Here is a 21,157-nt window from a genome sequence, read left to right as displayed (position 1 = left end):
ATCACCCCTCTTCAGATTTACAAATAAATTCTTCACTTATTTGCATGCAGAGGCAAGCAAGTCCTACATCACCCTCTGGGTGGGCTGCTTAATTCCCAGGTGGCGTCACTCTTCTAACTATTCTCTACAATGACGCTGTGTGAGCTTGTGTACTACCTAATATACATGTCTTTCCTTGTTGTAGCTGCATATGTTACAGGTCACATCTCCTGTCACCTTGGAGATGAGTTGCTTTGAGCACTAACCCACACTTTCCCCTTTGAGAAAGGGAAACAGGACAGCTGTCTTACAGTTTTTCCATCCTGTCTGTCTCAATGCAGTCTGACCCCATATCTGAACTCTGGTCACCCACAGTATAGTATGCTAGCACATAATGCTTCACAGCTACAGACTAGATTTAAGTCCTGTCTTTCATTTGCTGTTTATGCATGGGGTTTGCAGAATTTCTAATATAAGTGGGTTTATTGGATACTGTGATTTCATCTCATCTCCCACTGACATGTTGCTTGGCTACTGTAAACTGTACTGTGCATTGCATGTCTTCCTGTTCTTGTGGTTTTAACAATATTTGAAAAATGTCCCAAACTTGTTTATTCACTCTGTTTTCATTTAAATAACTACATACTTGTAACTTGTTCCTGAGCTTGTGCATGGGTTGGTGCTCATGGTCATTTACAAACTCATCTTCTCTTCCTCACTTTGCACAGGAACTGTATATAGAAGAAGTAAACTGAATGACTCATTTGGTGGAGAGCATGTTTTGGTTCCTGCATACTTCAGCACACATTGCAAATGCTGGTGTCCAATAAGACCTGTTATCTGACTCTGGTGTAGCATACTCCTCACTGATAACAGAAATCATGCGGCAATCTTCTTTTGGCAATTCTTCATTCCCTGGTTGGGAGAGACGCAAGAGACACACAAGCAATCCAGTGACCTCTTTTTTCTTGCAACAAGAGAAGCATGTGCTCTGATGTTTTGTCCTTTCAGAAAACAGTGCTGTGAGCATAAGGTTTTTGCCATTTGGCACACATATTCAAAGGCCACCAAAAGTATCAGAGACACAAGAGAAGGAGGATATTTATTTCAAGAAGCACATCTGCATCTTTGTATTTGCCTTGCTTTCCTGCTATAGTACATAATACCTGAAACAATGTTTTTATCTTTACCTATCTAGCTTGGATAATATACCTTTTGAAACTCACATCGACAAATACTGATGACTTCTAGTCATTTCTAAGAAGAAACAATCTTAAACATTTGATCTAGCACTGAAGACTATACAGGCTAGCTGACTTGGTGTGGTAAGACCCACTACTGTGAGAGACTTATTTCTGTGTGCATGGAAGGGGTGAAAAAATCAGTGTGTATTAGGTAATCATGAGACTGCCTTCTAACCAGGGTAGAAAGGTATATTTTGCACCTGTTGAAACAGGGAAAGACATGTCTGCTGCAGAATAAAGTTGTGCCTGTTGACATTCTAAGCACTGTTATTGCAAACCTTAGAAAACCTAGACTGTTTATGCCAAAAGCTAGGATATATTAAGTCTGAGGTTGTGCTCTTTTGTGGTATTACCCCATTTCAAAGTACAATGATATTGGATTTATTGTATATAAGTAGCAGGGTGGAGCAGAGCTCCCCAGATAAGGGACTGGGAGGGCAACACCCCCCAACACACAACAGGGCTTTACTGTGTTATAGCAAGTTTCAACTTTTTTCTGTACCTTTTACTGAAGAAGGATGTTATTTTCTGAAGCTGCATGATTCACAGTTGCCAGTCTCGAACTTCTGATAGAGAGCCAAATAAAGTGGTTAGTAAAGTGCCACTGGCAAGCTGATGAGATTACAAGTGTACACACTCATCTTGTGATAAAGAATGTTAGCACTTTGGGTGCTATTCATCGTGAACTCCAGCATGGCCACAGCATAATAGACAGCTACTTCCATTTCTGCCCTGATTACCTCTGCACTGAATTTAAACAATGGAAGAAGATAGAGGATGACAGTTTGGGTGATGAATATTCTAGAAAGCAAAATAAAGTTAGACATAATTGTCTGGAAAATATTAGTCATTAATAATTTTGTCTTTAATATATGGAATCATTTATTGTAAAATTGTCTAATAAAATATAGACTGTACTAAACAACATATGGTCAAGAGGACTGACGATTATAAAACAGTTATGTCATCTTTGTGCAACTTAGGTCCCATATAGAGTACTGTTCTCACCTATAATACCTTGCACTGAGAAGAGTCAGTAATTCATTAAATATTGACACTGATAAAACTAATAAAATCTAGCATAATATGTTTAAGAAAATTTCTGATCTGAGGAACTTTAGCTGTCAGTACAGCATGGTGTTTAAGTCTTTCAAGAAGAGAAAACGTGAGAATCAGTTGATTATTTGGAGCATAATGAAAGTTACAAACTAATTTTGTCACTCTTATGTTTGAACATAAAATCATTTCAAAACTGAAAGTCACTGGGTGGATGTGCTCATACTGAGCATCAAAACCAGGCAGTCAGTAATGGACTAATACATGTACATTTCTAGAATACCATAACAATGTTTCATGCACTACCATTAGCATAAATAATAAAAGTCTTATATTAAATAATGCCAATTTTAAAGGCACACTAGTCTGTTCGCTACTAAATAGCAAGATATATTTTTCAGTAAATAAATAAATGAATAGAAACCTAGCTGGTACCTAGTTGTCTCAGATCAGAATATATCAATTGATAAATAAATATGCTGATCTATTTGTTGCCAATGAAGAAAGCTAGCTACTCATTTGCTTGTATTCATCACAGAATACTTTTTTTCACAAAAGTCTTTATTGCTTTCATATGAAAAAAAACAAGAAGAAAACAAAAATTATATTTGTAATGTGCATCTAATTAAATGTATCAGTATAGCAATATAATTCAACAAATAGAAAGCAAAGCATGAGAGAGAGAGAGAGAGAGAGAGAGAGAAAGAGTATATAGTATACAAAAGTTAGAAAAATGCAAAGAAAATAAGAATACTAAAATAACATCAAAAATTTACTATCCGTAAATATCATTATTAACTTAAAATAGTAGTTGCATATTTTAAAATCCAAAAGGTACCCTTGTAGGATCGGTCACACAACACAGAAATGCTTTTTCACCAGTTTAATGTTGAAAAATGAAGACAACAGTAAGCAATTCCGAACACACATACATTTTCGTTTCAAATAGACTTCATCAGATGCGGACTGAATTTTAACAATTCACTTTATTTAAAACCAATACATACAAAACATAAAATATATTATTAAAAAATTCATGTTGAGTTAATGTTCACATTAAATGCATGTAAAAAAGGCATAAACATCCAACTAGTGGCATAAATGCATCATAAGACAGCATAGAATAAGGGTTCCTATTACAAGACCGAATATGCATTCTTTCAAATGCATCTTGGTCGAACATAAAAGACTGAAAAGGCAAAATATTGAAGCAGCTTTTAAGCAAATTCTTTCCCTGGGAAATAATTTGCTTGGCCACTTCATTACTTTGCTGTTTTTGGAACTGTAGTGCGGTCTCGGAGTTGGTATATTTAAGTATGTTCTGACAGTTCAACATTGTAAGCTTTCGCTTACATAGGATCGATTAATCACTGTTCACTTTTTTAAGCATTCGGTGATGTAATATAGACCCTAGAATAACCTTTTTCTGTTAAAAAATAATTATATATGTATATATGTTTTTCTTATAAAAGTGGAATAACATAAAATGTAAATGTTATACATATAATTTACATTGTGAATTTGTTTTCAAAAAATCAACTGATATTGTGTAGTTTTCATTGATATTTCCTAATTAAAAATTTTCACTAGTTAAAGCTATCAGAATTCTAAAGAAGAAAACCTATTACAAAATTTATAATCTAAAAAAGTCAAAACATAAAAGACGTTAACAGGTCTCTAAATACTTGAATTAGAAAGGAACAGACCTTAGAGCTTGGCTGACCTTAATTTAAGAACAGGGACTATCGATATATGATCATTCGACCCTGGATATTTGTTCGCCTACAGGGTGATCTGCCACCATAGCTCTCTGTATTCTAAGGTCTCTTCCCATAAACCAACCCTGCCATCAACTTTTACAACTTCAATGACAAAGAACTTGTATTGTGCATTATTACATTTTAGTTTGTGCCTATATAAAGCATTGGTCTCCTTATTGGTAAGAATATCATAAATTATTTTTCTGAACTTGCATTCAGTTTTACTGGCATAGAATCCCTGGCAAGCCTGACATAACGCCAAGTAGACTAATCCACTAGAATCACAATTGCTGTATTCTTTTCCCATGACCATAGTGTTCCTACTTTCTAGGTGAATACTCTCCTTGTTAGCAATGTAATTACATTGGGCACAATGATCACACTTATAGCATTGGGCACAATGATCACACTTATAGCATTGGGCACACTGATCACACTTATAGGTTCCTTTTCTTTTCCTTGTTGCCCTATTATGCATTTCTTCTTTTTCCAATAAATTTTTCAAACTGCATGAATTTTTAAATGCCACATTCAGTTTATCCTTGGATATTCTTTCAAGGTCTGTAAGTGCTATAAACCTATTCCATTCAGTGTCCACAATGTTTCTTATCAGGTTTGAACTTCCATTGTATTCTAACACTAATGCCTTTCCATAAGAGTTCAAGTTGGTCTATTACCCTGTAATTTCATTTGGAAGACTAATACCTAAAATAGGTTTGAACTTTTCTATCCTTTTCTCACTCACTTCTTTTTCCATCTGGTCAATCAACCAAAATGGATAATTTCTAGCTTTAAAAAATTGTCTTAATAACATTGTTTCTTTCATATACTCTTCATCATTCGAAGTCATCCTACTTAACCTGGTATATTGCCCCATAACAATATTTTTCTTGTAGTGCAGGGGATGGGCACTATTATAATGTAAATAGGAATTTGATGATGTGTTCTTTCAAAATATTTTTGAATTAAATTTATTATTTTCATCCAAGCACTGCAATTTTTCCTGACTAACCTTGTATGTAAATTTTAAAAATTCAGTAGAATCATTAAAAAAAAAAAGTATCAAATCATTGATAGTTTCAATGGGCCCTAACCATAAAATACATCTATCATCTAAAAACCTTTTATAAAGAGTCTAGTTATCCCTATAAACTGAATTTAATAGTAACTTCTCCTCCCACCGTGCTAGAACTTAATTAACATATGTAGGTGTGCAACCTGCGCCCATGGCCACCCCTTTTATCTGGTGGAAGAATTCACCCTTAAAGTAAATGATATTGTGTTTTAACACCAATTCTAATAATTGCATAACCACCATACATTCGTCACGTGTAAGGAAGGCATCCTCATAAATAATTTCTTCTAATAATGTAAGTCCTTCTTGGTGGGGAATACTAAAAAACAGGTCCACTACATCTTTTGTGAAGAATGAGATATTGTCACTATACAATTCTTTATTTAAACACCTTAAAAGGTCCCAGGAATCCCTCAAAATGTTAACTCTCTTTAGCCGCACTTGTTTCAATTTGTTATCCACATATTTAGTCAAGGGCAGGGTTTTTGAACCATCTGCCGAAACAATAGGGCTAAGTGGTGGGTTACTCCCATTTTTATGTAATTTGGGAATCCCAAATATTGTGGGGATTCTTGGTTTCTCCACTTTTAAAAAGTTCAAGGTTTTCTGATCAATTCACCCCTCAAGCAGTAGATCTTCCAGTGCCAAATCTATCCTTCTATAGGCAATATTAATTGCATTCTTTGACACTACGGAGTATCTGGAAAAATCTCTGAGTATGTCATTCATTTTACCTTTGTATGTTAAACAATCCATCAGTACAATCCCACCACTTTTATCGGGTTTCATTACCCTTACATTTTTATCTTGCCTCAAATTATTTAAAACTCTTCTCTCAATTTCATGTAAATTTGTCTTATATTTAACTTTATGAAAGTTTTTCCTAATTTCACTCTCCACAATAGTCTCAAAGTTTTTGATCTAGGGATGCAGGGGTGGATTGTAAATACTCTTTTTCCTTAACTCTCCTGAGTCCAGACAATTATTGTTGCTAAAGAGAAGTTCAGAGTTGATTTTTCTAGTGAACATTTTTATGTCCAGTAAAATCTTAGTTAAATCACCTTTCCTACAGGAAATGTATTTTAATCACTTGGAAAGAAGGCTAGAATGTTCGTTTTCTAAAACCACATGGCTAAAATTATTAATACTAAAATCTCCCTTGGTAAATCTAAAAGGATTATCCACATCTTGTTTAATATTTTCCTTGTCTAAGTTGGGGGGGGTTATACCTGTATTGTCTAGTATCTGCCCCTCCCCCCTCCTCTCCATCTCCAAAAATTTGGAGGTTGTTGAAAATGTTGCTCATTCCTATTTTTTAACCTTTCTGACCTACGTGGAAGGGGGTCTGGTTCTGAAAAATCATCTAACTCGCATACTAGTTTACCAACCCTTGGTACATCATTTACTTCTTCTGTTCTATAATTTTCCTTTGCCCAAAATCTCCCCCTGTCCTTAGGGTCAGGGTAACTAGTATTGTTAGTATATTCCTTTATATCCCTCTCCAATTTGTTAATTTTCCTTTTGATTAGTTCATTACAATTAACTTCAGTTTCAGCTCTAATATTGTCATACTTAATCTCTTCAGCAGGAATCAAATAAATCAAATCATTAACAATACTTTCATTTAAAATTCCTATCTTTTTCCTTAAATCTGTAATAATTCTCTCATTTTCATCTGTAATACATTTTAAAATATCCAGTCCGCGTCTGTTAAATACATTAATTAATTCTTTGTGAAAAACACTGCCAGAAACAATATTATTAGGGTACTTGCATACCATAAGCCCTTTTGGGACAATATATTTTGGAATGCATTCTTTTAAATAGGCATTCTCAGTGCCTAAAGTTTTAAGCTTATTAGCCAGCCTGTATAGTTTATTCAAGTTATTTTGGTAGGTATCAGGGACTGGTACAGGTTTAACAGATCTTTCTTTGAAGTTGTTTGAGAAACTAACCTGTAACCAGTCCTTGAAGTCTGTCTTGTTCTGTCCTAAGGTACTTGGAGACATCTATTTCTCCTGTCTGGCTTGCAGCAAAGCAGCAGCTCCTTTCTCACCCAAATCATGGTCTCCTTCTGAACCTCTCAAGGCAGCTGGCATTAGCAAAAAATCCATATTACCATTGAAATGCACTCTATTAGATCCTGGAATGCCATTACCAGTTCCGTATTCATGTCATCTGTCTCCTTCAACTGCTGGCATTTCAAGGGCATGCCCCCTTTGCACAAATAGAAGCAATCTTGATCATTGATTGGCTTAAGGGGGTAAGTAGGTCAATCAATTGGGACAACTGGCCAATAAGCTTTCTAGCTTGGCCAAGTTCCTCTTTACAGCCTTTCTCTCCAGCTTCTACATTTGTTTCCATCTCCATAGCAAGTAAATTCACCAAAAAACTGGAGCTTTTGGAGCATTTCTCCCCGGGCCTCCACTGAAAACAGGCTCTGTGGAACCTAATTGGACATTCCCGGTCAACAAATGTTAGATAAATTAAATTAAAAAAAATAAATAAAAAAACCCAAAAATTGCATCAAGGCACCAACAGTCACTAATATCCGCGGTGGTGGTGCTGCAGTAGCATTGTCGCCTCACAGTAAGATGCTCTCCGGTTCGATTCTCAGCTAGAGCATCTTCTGCGTGGAGACATACGTGAATGGGTGTACCTTCGTTGAAGGTTGTGCATCAGGGCTGGTAACTCAGCATGTAAAAATCAACTACCAATCATTAGCGGACCGGAGTTCCGTTGTGGTGACTCCTAACCGGGAAAAGCCAAAAGACACAACAACAACCCTTGTAGGATCAGTCACACAACGCAGAAATGCTTTTTCCCCAGTTTAAAGTTGAAAAATGAAGACAACAGTAATGCAATTACAAACACGCATACGTTTTTATTTCAAACAGACTTCATCAGGTGCGGACTGAATTTTGACAATTGACTTTTATAGTTCCCCTACCATACAAAGTTCATTAATTAATCAATCACATAAGGAAGAGGGTTAATTGAAGAGTAATGAACTAGGCAACTTTTTATCCTTTGAGATACCGTCTCATGAACATTATTAAAACCTTTAATAAATACATTTATTAATTTAATATAATCAAAACCAATACAGTACTTTACTTAAAACCAATACATACAAAACATAAAATACATTATTAAAAATTTAATGTTGAGTTAATATATATTTATAATATATATGTAATATATACATATGGATTCACTTCAGAAGCTCGAAATACTGAAATATCGAATTTCAGTATCTCGAGCACCAAGAAGTCGAATCCACAGAACAACAAAAGTTGAGAAGTGTGAAATTCAAAACCTCGAATACTGGAGGTTTTGAATTTTGTGCTTCTGAACTTTCGCTGTGGTTATGTATTCAGATGTGTGTGTGTGTGTGTGTGTGTGTGTGTGTGTGTGTGTGTGTGTGTGTTTGTGTTAAGGGTTTTGGGTAGTGGCTGTGGTGTGTGTCAGTGTGTTTTGCTGCTATGATGTGTGTGCGAGAAGAATGTAGCTTGTGTGGTGGTGCTTTGTATATGTTTGTATGTAGTGTGACCTCGGAGTGAGAATATTTAAGTAGGGGTGTGTGGGGGATGCAAGGGGGTGTAGGGGGGGCTTTCCCCCTGCTTTCATGTAGTAGAGAGATTGTGTGTGTTTGTGGGGAGAATGGTGTGTGTGTGTGTGTGTGTGTGTGTGTGTGTGTGTGTGTGTGTGTGTGTGTGTGTGTGTGTGTGTGTTTGTGTGTGTGTGTGTGTGCAGTTGTACCACGAAATTCAAAACCTCTGGTATTCAAGGTTTTGAATTTTGCGGTTTTCAGTTTTGTAGTTTTGTGGATTTGACTTCTTGGGGCTCGAGATACTGAAATTCGATATTTCAGTATTTCAAGCTTCTGAAGTGAATCCATACATATATATTTATTTTTTATCAGAAAAAGGTTGATTTATTCTATGCTGTTTTATGGTGCATTTATGGCAAAACACCACTAGATGGAGCTTTATGCCTTTTTTACATGCATTTAATGTGAACATTAACTCAACATGAATTTTTTAATAATGTAATTTATGTTTTGTATGTATTTGTTTTAAGTAAAGTACGCTTTTGGTTTTGATTATATTAAATTAATAAATGTATTTATTAAAGGTTTTAATAATGTTCATGAGACAGTATCTCAAAGGATAAAAAGTTGCCCGGTTCATTACTCTTCAATTAACCCCTTTCCTTGTGTGATTGGTTAATTAATGAACTTTGTATGGTAGGGGAACTACAAAAGTGAATTATCAAAATTCAGTCCGCATCTGATGAAGTCTATTTGAAATGAAAACGTATGTGTATTTGGAATTGTGTTACTGTTGTCTTCATTTTTCAACATTAAACTGGTGAAAAAGCATTTCTGCGTTGTGTGACTGATCATACAAGGGTACCTTTTGGATTTTATTAGTGACTGTTGGTGCCTTGGTGCAATTTTTGTTTTTTTTTTTAGTTGCATATTTTCTAAAATAATTCCTTATGATAAGCAGACATTGTAAATTGTAGTTCTTACCCTTGTTTATCAAAGTTATGATCTATATTTAATATATATATATATATATATATATGTGTGTGTGTGTGTGTGTGTGTGTGTGTGTGTGTGTGTGTGTGTGTGTGTGTGTGTGTGTGTGTGTCTGTGTGTCTGTGTATGTGTGTGTGTGTGTGTGTAGTTAATAATTCTGAAAAAATCTTCAAAAGAATGAGGTAATTGATTATTCTACTTGTTCATTTTTCTAGTGAGAGAGAGAGAGAGAGAGAGAGATTGTATGTGTGTATGTGTGTATGTGTGTGTGTATGTGTGTGTGTGTGTGTGTGTGTGTGTGTGTGTAATCTACAGCTGATTTGACCTATGTCCCCAGAGCTTTAATAAATGCATAAATAAATGAAAATTATCTGTCCAGTTTGACAAAATTGTTGAATGACCTGCTAAAAATACTTGAGACTTCATTTTATCAGAGACAAACTTACATCGAAATAATTAACTGACACTGCAGAAGCCTCAAATGTAAATAACTTAGGTAAACTGCCCTCTGAATGCAATGATATTTCTCAGAGTCTGGTGAATGAAACATTTCTTTAATGCCATATTACTACCCAGTCTTTATTCTGAAGATTATATTTATTTTGAATATTAGACAATTATAATACCACATTTATTTTAATCTTAACCAGTATAGAAGTACATTTTTCTTTCCAATCATATTTATTAGAAAATTTAGAAATAATCTTCAAAATATTATTCATTATATAATTTGAAAACAAGCAATATTTCAGAGCCAGAAGTGTAAAAATTAAAAATTTGAATAGTTTTAAATATTCACTGCACCAAGGTTCTTAGGTAAATAAATCTTCCACTAAACATAATTTATCAAAACAAAATTATAGTTTTATACATTTACATGAATTTTCAAAACAATTCTGTGTTTAGATTGTGGTCAAGTAAAATTTAATAATATGCAAATAAAACCAAATGCTGTGAGAATTAAGCTGTCTCAATAGTACAGAATAAAGTAAAAAAAAAAAAAAAACCCTAGAGACAGCAAACACAGCAGGGCAACTATAATAAAACCACAATTTATTCCTACATTTGTAAGTGCTTTCGTGTTGGAAACCAAGACTTCATCAGACATTTAAAAAAATCTTTCAGTGAAGGGTATTTAAAATACAATGAGCCAATCAATCGCTGTTTACACATACACATCATAAAATACCATAAATCTTATAAACTATAAGAACAAATTCCTAAATTTAAAAGAAGTGCATAATCCATCAAAATACATTTATGAACAGTATATTCCTAGCATAGTGAAGTCTGTTGAGCCCAACTAGTAAATCAACAAAGCGATCAGTGATTAATAAAAACATTCAATGATAAACAACAACAACATAAATAACAGTTTTTTAAGTACCTGAAGCTGTAGTTCATGATGGTTCTTAAAATCAAGCAAAATGTAAAAAGCTTACCTAACCACATAAATATACGGTAAGCTGAAAGAACCAAATGAACATATTAATCCTTCCAAAACTACTCCATGTTCAGATCATCTCAGATTTCTTAACCAATTTAAACCAATCAGTGACAACATTGAAAATCATGTAATAGTCTCTCTAGTAACATATCTGACAATCAAATTGATAAAGTATGGAACATGTACATACAAGTTTCCAAAACTTACTTAATGGCTAACATGCTATATATATTAAAGTAGACATAATATATTTGCGGAGATGTCTCCATATGTAAATTACTTAAAATTTTTGATTTGGCTATGACCAGTCAATGTTTAAAAGTACAATGTCCATTCATATAATAGTACTAAACATATAAGTAAAAGATGTAAGGTGTTTCAGCTCGGCTATGGCCAGTCAATATTTAAAGGCATGATGTCCATTCATATAACTGTGTTAATCATACAAGTAAGAAATAATTTAAAGAAATATTTAAAAACAAAGCCTGGTAGGTTTTAAAAAACAACATATCATATAAAATATAACATGCATATTTTATGAAAAATGCAAAATCAAGAAATAATTTACAGATGATGTAAATTCAAACGTGAATTGAACATTGAATTTGAATATAGAAAATGGATTAGATCAAATATTGGGTAACATCTAGAAGTATCTCGTTATAAAAGCCAACCAGATGTGAAAACCCGATTATCAGATGTCCAGTGATGCACGTAATAAATGAAGCAAAATTGTTAATGCACATAAATAGAGCATGTCTATAGACTGTTATGAAATGACACAGGAGATACATTTTAACTTGCTGAGCATTTATGAAAAACAATCTATATGTCAAGGGACAGGGACTACAAATATATCATAAAACTAAATAGTATGTAAGGAATAGATTTAATGAATAAGTGGTCTGTCCTTTAAGAATGGTTTTAGGGAAACACTGTCATTGAGACCATACTGTCTACTGGCTTGTAAATTTATGATCCATCTTTGTTCTCAGTTCTATTCTTGATATTCCCCATTCTGCTACTCTTAGTTATTATTTCAAGTACCAGAAATTTGAATGAATGTTAGGAGCCAGCATCAGTTATATATTTGGCTGTAGCAATAGTTCCACTGCATTGTTTTCTAATATTAATTCAATTAACATACATAAAGTACTTATAAAACTCGTACCATGGTGTCAGAATACTGAGTCTAAAACACCAGTCATCTCAGAAAGAAAAGGTACTTATAGCTGTAGACATTGCAACAAGTGCTCTTATATGGCCAGCGATAATTTGTTTGTACATCCAACCACTGAGAAGGAATACAGAGTTCTACATTATGCAGACTGCTCAACTCATGATTTGGCTTATTTAGCATACTGCACATTTTGTCCCAGATTCTATGCTGACAAAACAAATAGGACCCTCAGAGACAGAGAGTTAGAGGACATATATATAAAATAAACAAGAAGGATGGAAATATTACTGCAGTCAAACATATAATTGATGCTGGCTCTCAACATTCATTCAAATTTCTGGTACTTGAAATGCTAACTAAGGGTAGCAGAATGGGGGATATGCAATAACACATAACTGGTAGGATAAAACTATCTGAGAAATCAGAACAAAGGTGGATCATAAAATTACAAGCCAATAGACAGTATGGTCTTAATGACAGTGTTTCCCTAAAACTGTTCTTAAAGGACAGACCACTTATTCATTAAATCTGTTCCTTATATACTATTTAGTTTTATATGATATTTTTGTAGTCCCTGTCCCTGCTTTTTATAACTGCTCATCTAGATAAAATGTATCTCCTGTGCCATTTTGTAACGGTCTATAGACATGCTTTATTTATGTGCAGTAAGAATTTTGCTTCATTTATTATTTGCATCACTGGACATCTGATAATCAGGTTTTCACATCTGGTTGGCTTTATAACTAGATACTACTTGATGTTACCCAATATTTGATCTGATCCATTTGCTATATTCAAGATACAATTTTCAATTCATGTTTTAATTTACATCATATATAAATTATTTCTTGATTTTACATTTTTCATAATATTATTGTTTATATGGTTATAAGTTATAAGTATTACTTTAATACCGATACTAATTGTAATAGCAAAAATGTGGTTTATATTGCGAAATGTGAAATATGCCCCTCTTTTTACATAGGGAAAACCAATAGACCCCTTAGAGATCGTATTAGGGAGCATAACTATCACATTAGAATGGGGTCGGAGGTAAATGCACTAGCTAGACATTGTAGAGTAGCAGGTATGGGTCACATTTTTCATTTTAGTGTTATAAAACAACTATTAATTAGTCAAAGAGGGGGTGACATTATTAATCAAACTTTAGAATGTGAGCTTAGATGGATAATAAGAATGAGAGCAGATGAGCCGCCAGGCTTGAATGACAGGGTACAAATCAAACCTGTATTAAAGAATAGGAGAATTTTCAGACCTAAATAATATAAATGAATTAATTACTATAAGTATCACAGTATACATGCTAGGATTGTTCATTTGGAAGTATATGTATATAATGTTTTTAAGTGTACTTGTATTTGTATTATTAACTGTTTTAAGCCAGTGATATGAATGCTTTTAACTTTGTATGGCTTTAAACTCCTTGTATTTGAGCACTTAGCCATTATTTTACTAATTATTTAATTAATGTTTCTTCACCAATCATTGTAATGGGTGGGTTACTTAAACTTCATTCACAAAGCATGAATTGTATAGTCTGAAGAAGCCAGTTTGGCGAAAGCCTCACTCTTGTTCCTATCGAATAAAACTGTGTTTTAATTATATTTGGATTGCAGCCTGCATTTTTTGCCAGCAAAGTCTTATCCATATTTGTGGATTTTAAAGGAGCTTCATTCCTGAGGTGCTTTAATTCTGTGGTGTTTCGTCTGAGCAGCCATTAGGGGACAACGTTCTATGGTGACTGTCTTAATGCATGTTATATTTTATATGATATTTTGTTTTTTTCAGGCCTACTAGGCTTTGTTTTTAAATATTTTTTAAATGATTTCTTACTTGTATGATTAACACAGTTATATGAATGGACATTATGCCTTTAAATATTGACTGGCCATAGCCGAGTCGAAAATTTTAAGTAATTTACATATGGAGACATCTTGGTGCATATATTATGTCTACTTTTGTTTATATAGCGTGTTAGCCATTAAGTAAGCTTTGAAAACTTGTATGTACATATTGTATACTTTATGAATTTGATTGCTAGATATAAGGTACTACAGAGACTATCACATCATTTTCAATGTTGTTCCTGATTGGTTTAACTTGAACAGGAAGTCTGAGCTAATCTGAACATGAAGTCATTTTGGAATGATTAATATGTTCAACTGGTTCTTTCAGCTTCTCATATAGTTATGTGGTTAGGTAAGCTTTTTCTATCTTGCTTTGATTTTAAGAACCACCATGAACAGGAGCTTCAGGTGCTTAAAAATGTTATTTATTTTGTTGTTTATTGTTGAATGTTTTTATTCATCACTGATCTCTTTTGTTTTGTTTATTTACTAGTTGGGCTCAACAGACTTTAATATGCTAAAAATGCACTGTTTGGAGATGCATTTTGATGGATTATACACTTGTTTTAAATTTAGGAATTAGTTCTAATACTTTATAAGATGTTTTCTAACACATGTGTGTAAACAGCGATTGATTGGCTCATTGTATTTCAAATACCCTTCACTGATTTTTTTTAAATGTCTGATGAAGCGCTGGTTTCCACCACAAAAGTGCTTACAAATATATGAATAAATAGTGGTTTTATTTTAGTTGCCCAGCCATGTTTACTGACTCTTGGTGTTTTTTTTTTTATTTTGGTTTTAACATTTAATACTAATTTATTTGAATGATTTAAATTTTACTTGAAATACTCGCATTATATAGAGTAATTTTATTTTGGTTTTAACATTTAATACTAATTTATTTGAATGATTTAAATTTTACTTGAAATTAAAGAAATACTTGCATTATATAGAGTAACTCAGGTAGCAAGACTATTTTAATCAGTACATTTTATCTTCAAATCAGTGCCACCAGGGGTATCTATTTTTAAGTTGTGGGATGATATGTTCAGGAATAACTTTTTTTTCTTTTACAAAAACAGACATTTAGGGCAATAAAACCTTGTACACTTTAATTTAATGGACTAGATAATGAATTCTTGAGGGACGACTGTGGACAATATCTGATTCTTCTACTCTAATAAGATAATTTCATGAACATATGATTAATCTTATTTTTAACTTCTGTTTGTGGAGATGTAGCTAACATGTAATTCATAAGATGAATCAGATTACTAGTGTCAGATCTCATATCTCTGAACCTGCTGTTCCTCTCATACTGGGCATAATTACTATTGCAATGACACATAATCAGTAGGATAAAACTAACCTGTGTCATGAAGGTCTAATCCCTGCTCACATTTCTTATTAGTGGTTGAACAATCCAGTGCTTGGTGAATTCTGCTTCATAATGACAGGAAGAGCCAAAATTGAAGAATCAGAAAGTGATGTTGCTATGAAGTCTTTGCTACTACAAGCCAGTTATTCATGTGGTAACTTTTCTGACAACTTCTGTTTAAATACAAAATGCCAGAAGGATTGTGAGGCCCTGATGCTATGGCTTGTATTCATACTGAAACTCTAGATCAGGTGAACATTTGCCTTTCTGCTCCGTGGGTGTTTTTTGCCTCTCTGAATTTGCCTTAGAATACCTGCATTACTCTTTGACAGGTGTACTGCTACAGTCAAACTCCCCCTCTGACACTGTCCCTGGAGTAGGTTGCAACTGGATGTCTGGGTGCTTGGAGGTGTAAGCAAGATCCATGTAGGGCTCACCCCAACCTCATCAGAAAAGTGAAAAAATAAGATAAGTGGTATTTCACCATCAGTCAAAGCCTTCCACTTATTTTACACCTCTTATGTCTCTTCAATATGCTAGGCTATGGTCGAGCTCAATGATTCACTATAATTCCAATTGTATTTAAAATGATTTAGAATACAGACATTAATATATTGGTTAGTTATCAAGGATTTTGTTTTGGTAACATTAAATGTTAAATTGATAACTTGCCCAAGACTATACAGAAGATTATAAGTAAAAATAATAAAATTATTTATATTAGTTTTGGTCAGTAAAATATCCACAAACAATAACATTTTTTTCAAACACATTCCTAATTAAGTATCTATTTATTAGTTTATTATTTCAAATTACATTGGCAAATGGCTCGGTAGCCAGTGCAAAAAATAAAGGGGACAGAGTGGTCTTGTCTTGTTCCTTAAATTATTTAAAATGGTAAGGAAAGATAAAACATATTTTACATGTATTACTGAATTAGAATAAAATCAGTTAATTATTTTAATTGCAAAGGAAAATTATTTATTTTTTCAAAACGTTAAAAAGACATAGTGAACTGAGTTAACCATTTTTAAACATTTGGGATAATTATTGCTAAATTATAATTCTTATAATCAAGATCTAGAATATTTACATTTATGTTCAAATTATCATTGGTTTATATATAAGAATTACTATTCAGATCCAGAATTTCTTGATAATTTTACATTTTGTATGTTTAGCAACATGTCAAGTTATGCTCGTATTAACAATAGTCTTTGCAACAATTTGAAATTAGGTTTCAGTATTCAGTCCATTTTATACACTGTTGAGCAGTCTTCTGCAATAGGCTAATATATATAGAAAAAAAGAAAATAAATGTAATATTAGCCACATATTAATGAAATTATCTTATTAGAGTACAAGAACCAGAAATTGCCCATAGTATTTCCTCAAGAACAATTTGTCATCCAATATCCTAAATTAAAATATGAGAGTTTTTTGTCTTCAGGGCTGTCCTAAATGTCTATTTTTGAAGGAGAAGGAAAAAGGTATTTTGGAAAATATAACCACACAATTCAGAAATAGCTTCCTGAGGTGGCAATACATTAGAGATTTTAAACGTTTAATGGTGCACCATACTTGTATAGTGCAGTTTGACATTACTAAACTAATTAGCATAGTGTATAATATTTGATAAAATCATATCAGGTTGAAGCACAAATTGTACATTATGCTTCAGTAATTCCCATATCTAATAAATATTATCCAATCATGGCATTTAGGGAAACTATTCAGAATATATATATATATATATATATATATATATATATATATATATGTGTGTACTGACCAAGATACAAAAAAAATAACAGTGGGTAGATGCTTGAAAAAGAAAAGGACTCAGTCAATTTCATGTTGAGTTATAAAACTAACTTCTACAATTGTCCATTAAAGCTACTCCTACTCTTTGTAGGCATTCTGCTATTTAGATTCAAGTTTTGCTAAAAATAAAACTTTCTTCTGATAATTTAGGTCATAGTATTTCTAAGAGCATAAATATATCACTTTTTTGAAGATAAGCTGAATATTATTTAGCAATGTCTGACTATTGTTAAACTCTGTTATTATGTAAAAACTAATTCTATTAGTTAATGTGGGCACACAATTTATGGTCAACATTCAATATAGAAATTTCTGTGGCACAGCTAGCCATTCAGTTGTGTTAACCTTGACTCTAGATGACTGTCACTGTTGAAATGACATCCCAACCTCATCTGCAAAAATGGGAAAAGCGGTTGTGGTTGGATGGATGGATTCAATATAGAAACTAGTCTATAAGATTCATGTATCAATGGATTCCTATGTTGTGTTAATAAACTGATCCCATCCATTTCTCCTGCTGAACTACTGACAGCTAACCTTAAAATGAATGACCACATGACTATCACAGTAGCAGCCATCTATATTCCTCCAGGAGACAACATTCCTCTGCTCGAAAATATTCTTCATATTTTTCTCAACACATCCCCAATGAAACTATCTTCTTGGAGATGTCAACATTAACTGGTCATCTCTCAGTAATCCAAACTCTAATACTCATAGTAATTTATATGGCTTTACACAGCTAATCTCCCAACCTACTCATACAAACAACTCTCACACATCTAGTACTCTGTGTCTATATCATAGCATCACAAACTGAAAATATCGAATGCTCACAAGAGTGAAAATGCCAAAACACAAATTCGGAATTGTGGGGGGCTGTTCCCCCTACACCCCCCACTAAATATATATTCCAACTCTGAGATCACACTACAGTGAGGAAAGGGCAAATATCCCAATCTTCACTGTACTGCAATCCCAAAAAAACAACTCTCGACATTTTGGCACTTTCGCTGTTATGCCGTTCAACATTTTCACTTTGAGATAATATGATATAGATCCTAGTACTCTTATTGACAGGGTACATGTATCTAATCCTTCCAAATATCATAACCCTGAAACCCTACCAAACACCCTGAGTGATCACTTCCCTATAAAAGTGCTTAGGTTCACTCCCTACTTTTCAAAACCTCCTAGATTTATTATTTGTCAGAAACTGTCTAACTTCCATCCAGAAACCTTCAATGCCCTCCTCTCTAAAGTAAACTGTCCTAGCTTTCAACTCCACCTTCCTTAGCATCTTAGGCTCACGTGCTCCCCCTCACAAAGTCCGAATTAAGTCCAACATATCTCCTTGGCTTTCAAAAGCCACTCATACCCTTATGATAACTAGAGACAAATTATGGAAAAATGGTCACAAACTAAGCTCCCTGCAGACTTGCAAAAATATAAAGAACTCAGAAATCTGACAAAAAACACATAACCAAAGATAAAAAGGACTTCTATAACAACCCCCATAGCCCTAAGATCTAATCCTAAAAAATTCTGGAACTCTATTAACCAAATATTACATCTCGGTAATCTTAGCTTTCCCAATCCATGCCCAGACAAGACATATGAAAAAACTGCCACTATCTTCAATACCTATTTTGTCGATTCTATATCTAAGCTACTGAACCTTAACCCAAACTCTTCTACTACTAACATCTCTAACTTTTCTGAACCTACTCCTAATACTATCTCCTTAAATACATTCTCCTTCAAACCTGTATCTACTAGCTACGTCAAAACTCTACTCTGTAAATTAAAACCATGCTCAGCATCAGCTGACAATATTACTTCCGTTTTTCTTCTACTAGCAGCTGATTCTCTTCCTCTCCCTGTATCTGTCCTAATGAATCGCTCTAGCTCTGAATTTAAAGTCCCTTCCATCTGAAAACAATGCTACACTCTACCTATACACAAAGGAGGTAACTCCTCTGATATCTCCAACTTTAGACCTATCGCTATCCTCTCCCCTCTCTCTAAAGTATTAGAAAAATATATTCATAAACAAGTTATGCAGTATCTACTACAGGAAAATCTGCTTACATCCACTCAACATAGCTTCAGACCCAAACATAGCACCACTACAGCTCTATTATCCTTCCTCAACACTGTCTCTATAGCCATGGACGACCAGAAACTTATTTCTTGACTAATCTTGGACCTCTCAAAAGCTTTCGAAACTGTCTCACACACACTTCTGCTGCACAAACTGCATAACCTCAATTTCTCATCTGATACTGTTGCATGGTTCTCCAGCTACCTCACTGATAGAGCTCAATCAATGAGATGGCACTCTGCACTCTCCCCTCCTCTCCCTGTAAAAATGGGTGTACCTCAAGGGTCTATCCTAGGGCCTTTACTTTTTAATATCTTTACTAATCAGCTCTATACCTCCTGTCCACAGTCATCTTTAGTGCAATAAGCAGATGACTCTACAGTCATCACCATAGTCAATTCTCCCTCTAAGCTCTTCTCAGCTACTCAGGCATCTTTTAACTTGGTCAAAACATGGCTCTCCAACAACTAACTCATCCTTAACCCTAAAAAAAAAAAAAAAGCTCTTACTCTTTCTACCTAAAACATTCAACAATATTAAACCCTTCTTCTCCATACAGTCCCTTAATAATACTCCCATTCAGGTAGAATCCAACACTAAGCTCTTAGGTGTAACCATAGACGATCAGCTTGAATTTAACTTGCATGTTAATAACTGTATCAAAAAGACTCATTCAAAACTATGGTTCCTTTACCATAACAAGAAATTCCTTACCGCTGAAGCCAGGATTACTCTCTCTCTTACCTATCTTCTACCCAGTCTAATGTACAACTCTCAAATTCTCACAAATCTTATCTCAACACTCCTGACCAAACGTGAATCTACCTACAACAAGGTAACTAGATTTGCTGCCCAACAAACCTACAAATCCCATCAACGTCTCTCTGTAAAACACCTAAACTGGCTTGAATTACCCCATCAGCTTCTTCTCTCTCAGCTCCAGGTCATTCACTCTAACCTATACCAGCCTTCCTACTCCCCAGCACTATCCCCTCTCATCTCACATTATTCTCCCTCCAGATCTCCCCGAAGCTCTAACCAAGACCTACTACAAATTTACAAACCCAAGTCTAAATCTGGATGTAACATGTACAGCTATCATCCCACTATTGTCTGGAATAGGGTCACACTAGAAATCAGGACCCTAACACATCCTAAACAATTTAAGACAGCCACCAAATAGCACTTTAAAAGTCACTGGTCCTGCCACTGCACACTCCCTCCTTAAACATCACCTACTTCCCATACCTTAATCTACTTTCTTCCCTTAACTCATTCTTCTCACTAGCTCTCTCTAATCTTCCTTGACTACTCTTTCTACTGTCTTCTAAAATCTATTATGCAAATCGCCTCAGAGAAACATTATATTGCAATTGTCTTGCCTTCATGCAACTATATTATGATAAAACTGGGTTTTTGTAACCACTTACCCCAAAAACTATATTCATCTTAATGGCATATTTATTTTTATACATCTTGAAAGAGCTTTGCTATACTCCTGATTATTGACACTGTATAACATTGTATTGCTACTTAATGCCTTGCAATAATCCTGTAGCATTGTTGTCTAATGCTAATTTATAATGAACATTATATAATATGTTGGAGCTTTTCTCCCCGGGCCTCTGCTGAAAAAGGGCTCTTCAGCTCAGTCGGACAAACCCAGTCAACAAATGTAAAATAAAATAAATAA

The sequence above is a fragment of the Protopterus annectens genome, chromosome 10.part0, assembly GCF_019279795.1.
Source record: "Protopterus annectens isolate FY-2018-M chromosome 10.part0, PAN1.0, whole genome shotgun sequence".
NCBI lineage: Eukaryota > Metazoa > Chordata > Ceratodontiformes > Protopteridae > Protopterus > Protopterus annectens.
This window is presented reverse-complemented; position numbering follows the sequence as displayed.